The sequence below is a fragment of the Falco rusticolus genome, chromosome 10 (assembly GCF_015220075.1).
Source record: "Falco rusticolus isolate bFalRus1 chromosome 10, bFalRus1.pri, whole genome shotgun sequence".
Classification (NCBI taxonomy): domain Eukaryota; kingdom Metazoa; phylum Chordata; class Aves; order Falconiformes; family Falconidae; genus Falco; species Falco rusticolus.
In genome coordinates, this window is record NC_051196.1 from 4,150,919 (window position 1) to 4,165,225 (window position 14,307).

The window sequence follows — 14,307 nt, forward strand, 5'->3', positions numbered from 1 at the left end:
GTCACCTAGTCCAACCCCCTACCCTGGGCAGGGACATCTTGCACTAGACTATCCAACCTGGCCCTGAACGCTCCCAGTCATGGGGCACCTACAGCTTCTCTGGGCAATCTGTGCCAGCGCCTCACAGACAACTACACCCTTATATTCAATGTAATATTCTCTTTGATACATTCAGCAGAACGTTTTATTTAAAAGCTGCAGTCAAATTCACCGTTTTATTTAAAACCTGTGCTCAAAGTCCTCCCAGAGGGATACCCCCCTGGGTTAACGGGGAAGCTGAACGTTTTCAACACATACATGAAGCTGTCAGTCAGCAATGCACCTCGTAGGACTCCACTGACATTGCAGCCTCCCAGAAACATTAACACACTTTGCAATCCTTATTCCCTCCTTCACAGGGAGGGACGCTGGGGTAGAAGCTGGACATGCTTGGCTGGGGGCTACACAGCTGCCCTCCGGCAAGCGGTGCCCACTCCCACATGCTCATCAGCTTAACTGATCCAAAACCATCCTTTGCTGCCAAGACAGCCCTGCCTCCTCCCTCCTCCCCCTTCTACACAACCCAATTATCTCTACGCTTGTGGTAGCAACCATCGTTTGCTTGATCCAACTGGAAGCCATTCCAGAAAGAAGAAAATAAAGGGGAAGGATTTCTGGCAGGAGAACAGCCTGAGATCAGCTAAAGCTGATGGGAAGCACGACCTCAGAAAGATGGCACAGCGGTACATCTGGAAACCTAGATGAGGCTTTCAAGGAACCATGCTTCAACACATCATAGCTTTGTCTTTGCACAGGGGTAAGTCACTTAAAAAACACTTGAACAGCTGCATTCACTGCTGGATGTGCCCGTTCTAAAGACCCATCTAAAACAGCCCGGTGAAGTGCTACGTGAGGTCTCCAAACTAGGCTGATGCACCCAGACGGCAACACACCACAGCTATGCAAACCTTGCAGCTTATACCAAGGAACAGCAGTTAAAAATAATTTTTCCAAGAGGTTTGGGGATTATTTTTTTTTGGTGTGTTTTGCCCCAGCTGAAGGGTGTTCTCAAATATTTTTTTTTCAGGAGAAGAGCAGCAAGGACAAGCATATGTGAAGGATCTAGCAAAAACTCTTAAGCAAAGCAGACAGCAAGATGCTGAGAATAAATAGACAAAGCCCTTTCCAGCACCAGTGTTCAAATCCATCTGGACATATCTCAGGCTGTCACAGCAGCCCATAGAAGGGGTTTTCCAATTCCATGCAGAGAAACTCTGGAAAATAAAGACAGAAAACCAGAAGCACTAACTCAAACTCTAAGCCAGCCCTTCACTCTGAGACGTGACCTCCTTGACCACCCCCAGGAACACAGAGGGAGAGCACAGCACAGCCCTGCCTGGTCCCCACAGGGTGGCCCCAGCTGCCCCCCCCCCACACCTCCATCCCGCTTCTCCTCTGGCACAGGGGTGGATGGAGGGGTCCCAAGAGAGCCGAGAGTCCCGGATGGGCTGCTGGCACAAGCCTTGGCAGCCCAGCCAGCCACCTCACCTCCAAACCCAGCCAGAGCACCATCCCCACCTAAAAAGAGTACGTGTCACGATGCTGCGCTGAGTGGAGGGAGCTGATGCACCAGCATCCCCAGAGGTACCATGCAAACATCCCGGCAGCAGTCCACCGGAGCTGCCCCCAGCTCCTTACAGAGGTGAAGGAGGGAGAGCTCATCCTCTCTTGGTTTTGTAAGTTTGTGCAGCATTAGTCACCAGGCTCCTGATGAAGCTGCCCTGGGCCCCCAGGCGAGCCTTGCCTACCAGCTCTGCCGCGCTCGCACCGAAACCACCGCCTCCGCCAGCTCTCAACACCGACCGATGAGCACAGTTAAAACCCTCACGTTCAAGCCTCCTTTAAACACGCTTCACAGAAATACCCAGAGTTGCTCCTTCACTTAATGCGCCCTTTTTTTCTTCCCCCCCCTCCAGAAAAAACACAAAGCTACTCAAATTGAGTTTCCACGGCATTAAAATCAATTAACCAGCTGTGCATCTCCAGCTGTTCTCAGATAACTGTTACCACGCAGAGCACATGCACACCCCAGAAATATCCCAAAGCATCCTGAAGAATATCATGGACTTTATTACAAAGCTCCAGCTTTCCCCTCTGCAGAAATTCATCCTTATCTTTAGCTTTAAAGCAAAAAAAAAAACCAAAAAACAAAACACCAAACACCAAACTAAACAAGCCACTACAGATTGTTTCAAGCCAGTTTTTACAGAGCAGAGTCTTTGAAGTCAGCTGCAACTAGCTGTAACCACAGAGCCGATGCTAGGCAGGACACAAGAGCCATCACACAGGCGACATTTACGGCGGGGACCTTTCAATTAAGCTGCGTGCCACCTCCTGGCAGCAGGGACTTGGGGCAGAGCAAGGCCCCTCGGCTTGCAGGAACCAGCAGCCCACTGCACCCACCAAGACACAAGCAACCCCTGCTAACAGACAGAAGCAATGCCCATGCCTGGCTCAAAGACGGGCTGCCAAAGCAATCAAGCCAGGCGTTCGGCTGCACCTCCCCAAAGGTCTCCTGGCCCGTGCTGTGGCTCTGCTTTCCCCGCCGGCATTGCAGCGCCGGGAAGAATCACTCTGCAACGCGGCTTTGCAAGCAGACGTCTGCAGCGGGAGCAGCCTCTGGTGCGCAGCTTCATTCACTCGTTTCTTAATGCAGTTTCTTGAAATAAACCAAGAAGATCTAAATTCACACTCCGTCGGCTCAGGCAGGACACCGGCTAACCCAACATATTCATCTCCAAGCCTGCCACTTCCCGTAGCCGAAGAATATGGACTAGCAGCACTGTTTGAGCCACAAACTGAAGACTGAGGATGCGTTTCCCAGCCAAGGGCTGGAGGGGCATTCACGCCTCCTGCCCAGCCTCCCTGGGATGGGACCTCCCTGTCCATCCAGCTGCCCCCGTGCTGGATCCAGCACCCTGCAGGAGATAACTGCTTGGGCAAGGACGCTAGCTGGGTCTCCACTGACCTCATCCAGTGGCATGGCAAAGCAGTCCAGTCCTTGGGGGATTACAGCATCCCACTGCAAGAGGCAGCTAATCACGCTTTAAAACACGTCAGCTAGAAACAAGTCCAGCCCCTTCAATGGTTAAGGTCTTCTGAAGCTTATTGGTTTTCTGAGCTGTATGTTATATACTCCCCTTTCCCACCCCCAATTCAACTTCAAATTCCACCCTCTGTAGCTCACAGCATCATTCTCTCGCAGCGTGGGAGACCCTGAGCAGCCTCCAGCCAGCCCTCTTCACCACAGAGGTACCAAAGCACAGCCATCAGGTCGCCCCCAAACATCCCAAAGCTGAGCAGACACAGCGCCACAAGGCCTCCAGCTGCAAAAACTCAGAGAGGACCCAGACAAGCTGACTCCCTCATACCACAACACGGATCAGTGCCAAATCCAGTTCCTTGTGGCTTTTCCAGGGGCATTGTTAGGGCCCAGCACTGAGGCAACATCGCTCACCAAACGTCGTGCTGTTCAAGGTGTCTCAGCACTGCTCACATCCTCAGTTCATGACCTGCAGAGCCTGCTGTGGGATTTACACTATAAGCGCAAGACAGTCAGAAGGACGTTACCAGCCTCTACTTACTCAGCCTCTAGACATCTAGAGCAAACAGGCTTGGCATCTCCAGGAGGTCCAAGAGATGGTCCTACCAGCCCTGTCTCTAGGGAACAGAGTGATGGGCATCAGCCCGCAGCAGCTGAGGCCGTTCCTCCACAGCTGAGCTGGTACAGCTGCCTGCAAACTAGATGAGGATGCAGTTGTGGCTCAAAGACACTTCTGTAAAGAAGAAATGTAATGCCAGGCCCCCAAACTGTTGCACCAAGGTGGCAAGAAGGTGACTCAGCCCTGCACCTAGGCCAGAAGAGCCATAAAGCAATAAATGCTTTGCAGAGCAGGTACAGGTTTCCCTGTGAAATCCATGCAGCAAGTCAGAAAGCAGAGAAAATAGTGATGCTTTGAAACAACTTCAGGAACTTGATCTGGTTAACGCTGTAATCAGCAGCCAAAGCACACAAAACACTTCTGACCCGCTTTATTACCACCCAAAGGAAACAAACATATTACATCCTCCCTGATAAGTCCCCCACATTCAAGCAAGGATGCTCTCACGACCAGTTTTGACTCACGGAACTGGGGAGGGGAGGGAAGAGAGAAACCATAAGAACAAGACACCAAAGGCACAACACTTCTCAAGAAACTGAATTTTTAAACATGCAGGTCATTTTCTTACCGGCTCCCTCCTCGTCTGCTCTGTATTGAAATGTTTGACAAGATACACAGTTCGCTATGGGTGCAACTTTGCACTGCCCAAGCCCAAACCAGATGTCAGAGCTATGAAAGCAGGAAAGGAGATGCTCAAAAAGTTCATCTTGGGAAGAGAAAGCCATGCTATTAAACTAAAACTTGAGTAGGCAGCTATGATGGAAATGGATAAAGCTTAAAAAAAAAAAGGGGAAAAAAAGCAAAAAGAAAGGCAAAAAAAAGGCCAAAAAAAAGGCCAAAAAAATTTGAAAACAAAAAGGCAATTGCACCAGCTGAAGACCGATAGCTGCATCCCCCCAGCATCCTGCCACCGTGGTGGCGAGCAGCAGCCGTGGCTCTCACACACCTGGTCAAGGCACCTGCCAGAGGTGTTTCCCCAGCAAACCCTGCAGCAGCCGGGGCAAGGCACGCGAAGCATGGCCCTCACTGGGCAGGGAACAGAACCGAAAGGAACGGGAGGCAGGAGATGTAAAAACTCCAGCCAGGAGGTGAGCCTCTGTGAGATTCTGCTGGTTTCTGGCAAGCGAGCTGCCCCAAAGCATGCGTGTAAAGCAACCACACGTGGCCGCGCAGCTACTGCAGAGAGAAGAGATGCATGAGCGGGTTGCAGAGCGTGGACGGCTGCCCCAGCTGCTGCTCGGGCACCGGCAGAGCGTGCACCCCGCTTTGCTGAACAAGCAAATCTCCACCACACCTCTCGCAGGAGAGGGGCATCCACAAGCTGCTGAATACCTCAAGCATTTCTGAGCAAGGTGGGTGTAATTCTGCCGTCAGGATGCCGGCAGCACCCTAAGTCCTAAGGAGATCAATATTTGTACCGACGGACAGTCGGGCAAAGCTAGCATGATGGGGGCACGTGGGGGGCTGAGACCCCCCAGCACCTGCTTCCTCTTCATGGACCTTTCTCCCCCCCAGCCTTGGCCTGATGACAAGTTGTTTCCCCACAAGGAAAACCCTGCACTGAGCTCCAGAAGGTGGGAAAGCACCACGTTTGCTTCATTTTGGGGGTACCACAGCACCAGGGCTCGTCGGTGCTGTGAGCTCCCACCCTGCTGGATGCAAGTGCTCGGAAGCCCCTCTGCATAAAGCTGAACGGCGCCGGCTCCTGTGTTTAATTTCCAGGATCCCGGCCACAAGGAGAGCTAAAAATATCCCAATTAACCATTCCTTTTCAATGCAAGACTCACTGATGGTGCCACGGCGGTATTATACAACTGCAAACAGGAAGATGTGGTCTACAGAAAAAAAAATAAGAAAAAAAAGAAGAAAAAGAAGAAATTGCACTGCGAAAACAGCTAGCCAGGACAGCAATCTGGGACCTCACTGCTCAAAAATACGGAGGAGCTTGTGCTACTGGCAATTGTGGTGGCTAGCTCTGATGTCCTTGCAAGCCTGCTGGTGTAATATACATAGGGTATCATTTTTGCTTTGCGTTGATTACACGGGGTGAGCTCGCTCTGGCTAGATCCCATGCAAGCTGTCTCCTGAATCGGCTGGCTGCTCAGCTCGGCCATCCCACATGTCAGAAGTTAAACAGGAAACTTATTCCTGGTAAAACCCGCTGCAAAGAGGCAGCTAGGCTCTGAAGCTAAGGATTTCTTCACATGCAGATTTAGCAGCAATTTTTTTTTTATCTCTGCCCCATCTCTATGCTGACACCTAGACTTTAAACATCGTCTGTGGGTTAATACAGGAGCACATTACTCACAGCAGCGCACCCAGGAGAACCAGCAAATCCACTCCATTTGAGCCCCGGCATCGGCTTTACCCTGGAATTACATTTATCTCTCCGGCACTAGGCTCCCATTAATGGAATTACCAGGCAGGCTGCTTCACACTTAACACTTGAGAGCAGCAGCCTGCAATGGCACCGCTCCAGCCTCAACCCGCAAAGCCGACACGCTTTCTCCATCCTCCAACGAGCTGCTGCCCTAACGAGCCTGACCCTGTGCCAGGGAAACAAAAGGAACAAACCCGAATTGTCCAGGGCAATCAATATCTTTCCAGGAACACGCAGGCCTCTTGCCAGCTCTCTCCCAACCCCAATTTAGCTCTCCCGCAGCACAGAGGGGGACGGCACGCGCAGGAGCAGCGCAGCAGGATGCTGAGCCGGGAAGCACAGCGGGATGCTCAAGCAGACACTCAGGGAGGGTGAATCTGCATCAGCCTCTCTGCAAATACCTGATGCTGAGGGTGTCAAAGCAAACCCACAGCTAAGGAGAGCACCCATCCACCTCGAAAATCAGAGAACAAGCACTCAAGCCTGAACAGTTGTTTCAGAAATGCCCACCGCTGTGTAAAATGGGGAGGCGTACCGTAGCAAACCAGCCAAGATCGCTAACCTCAGCATGGAAGATTATCTTGCACGTGCTAGAAAACTGCCTTCCATCATCACACAGCAGCTATTGCAGTGCCACGCCGAGCAGTTTGCAGCACGACGTGAACCAGTTCCTTAAACCACCCCTGAGCTACGCAATAAAATGGACAACTGGGAGCGCCACCGGCTGCCGAAAGCTAAAGGGGATGCAGAGCAGCAAAGCTCCACTGACAGCACCGCAACTCAGCATCTCTGGGGGCTGTTCTTTGCACAGAGCAGCTGTAGGTTTGTTGACATGGGCTGGTGGGGTTTTTTGCCAGTCACCTGCAGAGGGATTTCTCTGTCCTTGGCAGGGCAGGAGCTCAAGGAGAAAACAGATTCACCAGCACTCGAACGATGCTCACCCCAGGTGTGGAGAGCCAGGTGCACAGCACTGCCAAAGCAAGGAAAAGGCAGCAAGGGGAAAGCTGATCTGCAGAGTATAGACGTGCCCTTACAACAGCTTGAGCTGCGGGAGCTGAACTCCTCTCTCCTGCGATTAACATGCCGGAGAGAAAAGCACAGGAATTACTCCAGCGTGACTGCAAAGGACTAACAGGCTTTCAGCTCCAGAGTCTATCTTAACACGCACTCTTTGGTGTGATTTTAATTCTAAAAAAAAAAAAAATAAAAGGAAAAGAAAGTGTTTTTGCTGTGAGAAAAGATCCTGTACAAGCCCGTCATTGAAACCACCCAGGGAGCAGAGGAGGGAGGCTGTGGCTGATGCAGCCAGGCTGAAGGCAGTCCTCTCTTCCCCCTGCCCCTGCATTTGCTCTGCCAGTTGCTCGCAGCAACATAACGATTCAGGGAGGCAGACTGCCCCGTGACAGGAAAAACACATGTAACACCCAGGCGGTGAAACCTCACTCGCATCTCAGAGCATCTATGCAAAACGCAGCCTGAAACATTTTTTCCAGCTCCACAGCGTCGAGCTGATGTTTTGCAAAAGTGAGCTGGGGAAAGGCTACTGCTTGCATCTCAGGCGAGATTCACCAGCAGGAGATACTCTCAAGCATTTCCCTATTTTCTGGATATCAGAAGAAAAAAAAAAGAAGCCTATGGGCAAGATGATGGGGTCCTGCAGCTCAGGGCAATGTAAAAGAGACAGGAGGGCATCAGGAAAAGAAATGACACATGTGCAAGGCTCTTCAGCCTGGCACCCAGGGGTACAGCTTTGCTAAGAAAATGACTTTCTTTTTAAAAGAACGATAAAGGTAAGGAGGTGTCAGAATTATGAGTCAAGCTCCGAGATAAGAAATCATACTGCTGGCTGGGCGCGGCTGTTTGGACACTGTTGGGTTTTTTTTAAAAGATAACTGTGTCTTCCAGGACATGTTTGTTGGCCAATCTTCTCTCTGCTGACAAAAAAAAACAAGAAGGGAGCTCACAACCGTGAAAACAGTAGATGAAAGGTAGGACGGTTTCCGAAGAGCTAAGCTCATACTTCACCAGCCCTTTAAAGTAAGATGCAACGTATTAGTATGCTGAAAAGGACAAGAGAGGAGTAAATTTGAAAGCCCAAGTAGTTTGATAAATTAGCATTCAGAGAAGCTATTAAGCAAACTCTGCAAGAGGCAGAGCCCATTCACAGACCAGAAGCTGTCAAGGAAAAGAAATAAATAATTTTTAAAAATCTATTTCTCAGTTGTGAAACTGTTGATAGACAGGAGTACTTCATCACGAATTCAGGCCGGAGGAGGCTAGCTCAGCAAATGCATCCAGGAAAAGAAGTAACTTGTACATCAGAGGATAAACTAAGGCGAATCCCTCAGGAAGGGTGTAAAATTGAGCAGAGTGGGTTTGAATCCAACAGAACCCTGACTTGAACACAGCCGAGGCAGAAGTACAAATGCAAGGCAGGAAAGCAAACCGTGTAAGGCACCCAGGAGCCCGATGGTGCGGGAGCCACAGCAGGTCCCATCGCTCTCTCCCAACTTCCCCGCTGCTCAGGGAATTGCTGTAACCTGGGGACAGGCATCCCTGGGGACAGGCATCCCTGCCTGCTCAGCCCAGGACTTTGCAAGGTGTTAAGCAACCACCACCGAGGTTATACAACAGAAGGGATTTTGTAATCCCTTTGGTTTAGAAAGCATTTTGCACAGGCCTTCACTGCCGTTCGGGTTTGCCTTCTCTTATTCAAGAACATCAGAGGGCGAGAAAAGTGACTGAGCACGAGGTAAGGCATTTACCAGGACAGGTTTCTAACTAAGCCCTGGATACCGCCGCTGAACACAGCTTCACATTGACGCGTCAAGCCCATTAGCAGCCTCCTCTTCCTCACACTGTGCTGGCAGAGAAAGGTCCTGACGTTCCCCCCCGCTTTGCCAGGCAGGCCCTGACGGAGCGCAAGCCGCTTTCCCACCGAAGGCAGGGTACCGGCTCCCGGCCAGCCGGCGCAGCCCCCCCAAAGCTCCAGCACATCCCCAGCCACCATTTCAACCGCTGCCCAAAGCCCCCCGCTCCAGACCCCGCGCCTCCTCCTTCCTCATCCAGTTGGGAGACGCTGCGCTGAACTCCCACTGGAGCGCAAAATAAAGGGAAACATTTCTTGAGGGAAAAGCCCCCCCCCCGTTCACCACGGTGCCACATGTCACTTGTGGGGGTGCTGTCATTACAGGAGGCATCACAAGGCAAGCGGGGGGCAACTGCAAGCAGCAGGTTCCCTAATCCCCTCCAGCTGCCCCCGCCACCCGCAGGGACCAAACCGGGGCGCCCCACTGGTGCTGCCAGCTGCGTCCCAGGCTGTGGGGGCTGGGGGTCCCCGCTGACCCTGGGTACCCCGGCTGCAGCCGTGCCAGCCGGTGTGTCCCCGGGAGCGGTGGGGCTGGGGACCCCCGGGAGCACGCCTGGCTGCTGGCAAGGCCAGGCCGCCCCGAAGAACAGCCAGGGCCATCAAGGGCAGCTCCTGTGCTGCTTCGGGGGCGGGGGGGAACACACGACACACGGGGTAGCACCTGTTTTTTTTGTTGTTTTGCTCTGCTTTGACCTCAGTGCAGCCCCCCCACGGCTCAAAGGGCTGCCCCAGCCGCTGCCGGGTGCGCAGCCCCATGCCCTGAGCCCCCCCATCCCTTTGCAGCCCTTCACCCCACAAAATGCCCCCCGCAGCCCCGCACCCCCCCATGCCTTCCCACCACAGCGCGCCGGCAAACGCCCAGCTGCCCCTCGCAGCCCCCCCATGTGCACACAGCCTTTTTCACCCACACCCCCCGCGGTGCCCCCGGGTACGCAGCTCTCTGCACACACCCCCGCGACGCCCACAGCCCTCCGCACCCCCCATGCCCCCAGGCACATGCCCTCTGCGACCCCCCGCCCCGCCCGCCGCTTCCCCACGCACGCTCCCCTCAGCGCCGCGCACGCCCGTGCCCCTCACCCCCCGTGCCCCTCACCCCACCCCGTGCCCCTCACCCCTTCCCTGCCCCCTCCCGGCCCCCGCCGCCACGCACCGGCCGCTCCGCGCCCCGCCGCTCCTCACCGCGGGCGGGCGCATCTCCCGCCCCGCCGCGCGTCCCCCGGCGCGCCGCCGCCGAGCCCCGGCCGGCGCGCTCCCGCGCAGGCGCACTGCCACCCCGGGCGGGACGGGGGGCGGCCGGCGCCGCCCAGCTTCTCGCGAGAAGAGAATAGAGTAGAGCGGGCAGAAGGTGACGGCCAGGAGGGGAATTAGCTCAAATGGTAGAGCGCTCGCTTAGCATGCGAGAGGTAGCGGGATCGATGCCCGCATTCTCCACATCTTTTCGTGCCCCGGGCCGCAGCTCTCTATCCTTTGGCGATTCAGCAAAGCGTTTTCCTTTTTTCTTAAAAATTCCTTACGTTCTTATTTACTTCCTTAAAACTCCTAAAGACACATTTTACCAATTCACCAATGTATTTTCCTTTTTTAAAAAAAAATCCTTAAATTCTTATTTACTTCCTTAAAACTCCTAAAAATACATTTACCAATTCACCAATATGTCTTCCTTTTTTAAAAAATTTCCTTACATTCTTATTTACTTCCTTAAAACTCCTAAAGATACATTTTACCGATTCACCAATGTATTTTCCTTTTTTAAAAAAAATTTCCTTACATTCTTATTTACTTCCTTAAAACTCCTAAAGATGCATTTTACCGATTCACTAATGTATTTTCCTTTTTTAAAAAATTTCCTTACATTCTTATTTACTTCCTTAAAACTCCTAAAGATACATTCACCTAACCCGTGCTTAGGGCAAGCTGAGTGCTGACTGTGGCCTCCACAGCACGGCCCAATGCGTTTTCCTTTTTTCTTAAAAATTCCTTAAGTTCTTATTTACTTCCTTAAAACTCCTAAAGATACATTCACCTAACCCGTGCTCAAGGCGAGCGGAGCGCTGACTGCAGCCTGCACAGCATGGCGATCAGTTATTTTGCTTTTTCATTTAATATTGGACAAGGCAGCAGACCCGCCGCCTCCGGTGCTTCCCACGGCCGCAGCCCTCACCTCCTCATCCCACCCAGGAGCATCCTCCCTCTCCCAGGAGCCTCCAACAGACCCCGTTTGCCTTGAGTAATTTTGAGAAGGAAGCAAAACACCTCAAGGAGGCATCGAGGCATGCACTGTTGACTCAACAAACTGGCAAGATTTTGCCCAGCAAATTTATCCAGGTGCAAAGTTCAGGCAAACGTTCAAATTCTTCATGTTCTGCTATTATTTTACTGCAACACGCCAGAAGGAACAATCAAAAGCTTCAAAGAGAGGAGGTTTTAAAAACTGAAGGTGTGTCATGAAGAGAACCCAATCCCATAGGAATACGCTCGGTTGGCATTTCCATCCCAGTCACGCGCTTAACTGGCACCCAAAGGTGGAAAGCAATTCTGCGCGCTTTCTCCCGTTACGTGCATGAGGAAACGATCGTCCTGACAAATCCAGATGGTGAGGAGTGGAATTCAGCTTTCCAGCTGCTCGCAGCCCCCAGCCTACACCGCAGCAAGCTGCAGCCCCCCTGCCCCACGCGCTGGCAGCCGGCCTGGGCCAGGGTCCCCCCCTGCGGGGCACGTGCCGAAGCCCTGGATTGGCTGCGGGGGGCAGAGACCTGGCCCCCAGCCCACGCTCTGACATCCCAGAGGGCTTCCCAGCGTGTTCCTCACACGCCCAAGCAAGGACCTGGGGCATGGTGGAAAACATCGGCGGGTGCCTTCCAGACCGACCAAGCCCTTCTGCAGCATCCTTCCGTTAAAGCGCATCTTCAGAAAGAGTAAGAAGCCTTAATATTACTGCACCTCCTTTAAAAGAGAATAATTTTTTGGTCTGAATAAATCTCAGGTGCGGAGATTTTTGCAGAGCAGCTCTACTTAGCTATGGTCTTTCTGTGCATCTATAGCCGTGGCTATTTTGCTTTTTAACTCTTGCAGGTCTCTGAAAGTCCTTCTAACCCCACTGCCCTTCCTCATAGGCAGCATGGGTGTTTAAATTAGACAATTCCCAATTAATTCCCAACAGCCCAAGGAAGAAACAGATTGAAGTGAGGATGCAGTGGTTTTTCAAAGTAATTATTTGGCACAAATGCCCATGAATTCTCATCGGTAGTCTCATGGATGCTAGAGGGAGATGTCTCCACTGGCAGCAGTCATCTACCAGTCCCTCCTGGAAAACGGCGATGGTAACAGGCAAACTGAAGTCTGAAAAACAGATGAGCGTTTGGTTACTGGGGTTGAAGATTCCATTCTTGCCTTTTCAAGCTGATTTACACTCAGGCTCCTGAGTCCCAGACAAACTCATGAAATGACCAGCTGTCGCTACAATGGCCTTCAAAGCTCCAGCAGACGGATCAAGCCTTCCCATGCAGCAGGATGGAACGGGAAAGCGAAATCCATCGCAGTCTCCCACTTCATCAGCTGCCACGCAGCTGGCGTGGAGAGACCATGCAGTGAAGTACAGCTGTGCCTGCGGCCCCGTCCTCTCATTTTCCCCTCTACCTTCAGCCTCATCTCAGCCCTCAGCCCCTGCGATTCCTTGGTGACCATGGGCAACCTGGGGAGGATGGAAAACATGAGGGCGAGCCGTAAACTGGTCAGACTGGTGCTGCATCGCCCTCTGCAGACTGGCAGGCAGCAGCTGCCACGGGTTGAGGCAGAAGATGCCGAAGAAAAGCAGGTTTGGGTGAAAAATTGCCCTGAAGTTCCTTTTTTCTGCAGGTCAGTGCAGTGCAGTCGTTGGCGAACACTTCTGGAAAATCCCATTTTCTTGGGGCCCCATTTTCACTGGACCCACGGTGAAAGACTGTACACACAGGGATAAAATATCACGCGTATACTTACAGCACTATTTCATTATAATGATTCCCACCCCCTGAAAAAATAAAACCAGCGTGAAATGAAGAGACCAGCTTTTCTTTTACAAGAACAAGATGACCACATCAGAACAGCTAAAAATTCCTCCCTTAAGGCTTTCTTGTGGGAATCTGTAACGAGCTACCACAGTATGGAGCATCCATATGTGTGCGTGCACACATGCAAGTCAGGGTGAGCATTTGCCTGTATTTGCCGAGGAGCCCAAAGCTTGCTTGGCCACCCTGCAGCTCCCAACTGCAGGCTACCACCATCTGTTTATTGATCTCCCTTTTTTTTTTTTGTCTTCCCAAGGCATCAGCCAGGCCACAGTGTTGGGTTCTCTGCTCCGGCTCCAAAGATGCTTTCACTCCCCAGTGCTTTATCAGCCCTCTGGCTCTTCAGGAATGACCCAAATTTTGCATTTCCTCCCCCTACAAAGCCTTACGTCAAGTCGCACACAAACCCAAGGAGCAAATGGCTTCCAGCAATGGATCAAGCAGGAATTAAAACAAGGCTCTCAGTGCAACAAATGGAGCTGAGCACATGCTTGCCACTGGCTGTTCCAATTGCCACAGCTGAATTTATGTAACAAATTCCCTGGTAGGCATTGCATGGTCAAGTTAGCAAAAGAGCTGTCTGTCACTACCCTGAAAATTTTATTGCCTTTAATTGCAGTTAAGAGTATGCACAGAGGCGTCATGAGAGCAGAGAAGACAAAATGGGAAACTGCTAGAGAGGGAGAAAGGAATGCTTTCAGCTTATGCTAAATGAGCTTAATCTAAGTATCCTTTTGTAAGTTTGTTCTGGGGTTATGTGGGTAAATATAGTTTTAAAATGAAGTCACCTTAAATGCAGAGACACATCTCAACTTCCCCAGACCCCAGGACACAAGACCTGGGGTGGTGTGTCGGTGGCAGCCGTGCCACAAGCGCAGGGTGAGGCGGGTGGCACTGAGCTCTCCCTCCCCGGTACAAAGGCCAGAGGAGAGGGAAGCCCTCAGAAAAAAGGGAGATGAATTTGATTGACCTCAGAAAGGAGATGAGGAAATGCTGATAAAGAAGAAGGGAACACAGGGCGCGTGTCACCGTCAGACTCCTCAGGAAGTCCGAGCTGAGTCAGTGCGGACGCCCAAATGGACATGCCTTCCACGCCAAGAGCCTGCCACGGCTGCCGTGGAAAGACACACGCCTGCGTTTCTCACCACCGTTTGCTGGTGGCTTCCCCAGCCCGTTTGGCACAGTTTCTTCTGGACCTGTGTGTACCTTGGTGAGTGGGACAGCCTGGTCCTGCTTGCTGGGGAAAGGGCCATAGCTTTTCCCCAAGATGCCTTTTGCTGTCCCCCACAGTGAGGGCAGCCAAAGGGACAA

General features: G+C 52.1%; 1 protein-coding gene and 1 non-coding gene across 6 annotated transcripts in view; one reads left to right on the forward strand and one right to left on the reverse strand.

The window, feature by feature from the left end:
• LOC119154592 (USP6 N-terminal-like protein) overlaps positions 1-10,183 on the reverse strand; it is an 81,944-nt gene extending 71,761 nt beyond the window's left edge. For 4 of the 5 annotated variants that reach the window (XM_037402355.1, XM_037402353.1, XM_037402354.1 and 1 more), the window contains exon 1: positions 10,101-10,157. The gene's annotated coding sequence lies outside the window, so the exon portion shown is untranslated. Of the gene's footprint in view, positions 1-10,100 lie in introns of all 5 variants that reach the window. The other variant, XM_037402352.1, reaches the window with a different exon arrangement.
• A 125-nt stretch (positions 10,184-10,308) lies between these two features.
• TRNAA-AGC lies at positions 10,309-10,381 on the forward strand. Its single transcript has one exon. It is a non-coding gene; the product is annotated as a tRNA-Ala (tRNA).
• Positions 10,382-14,307: the final 3,926 nt, after the last annotated feature.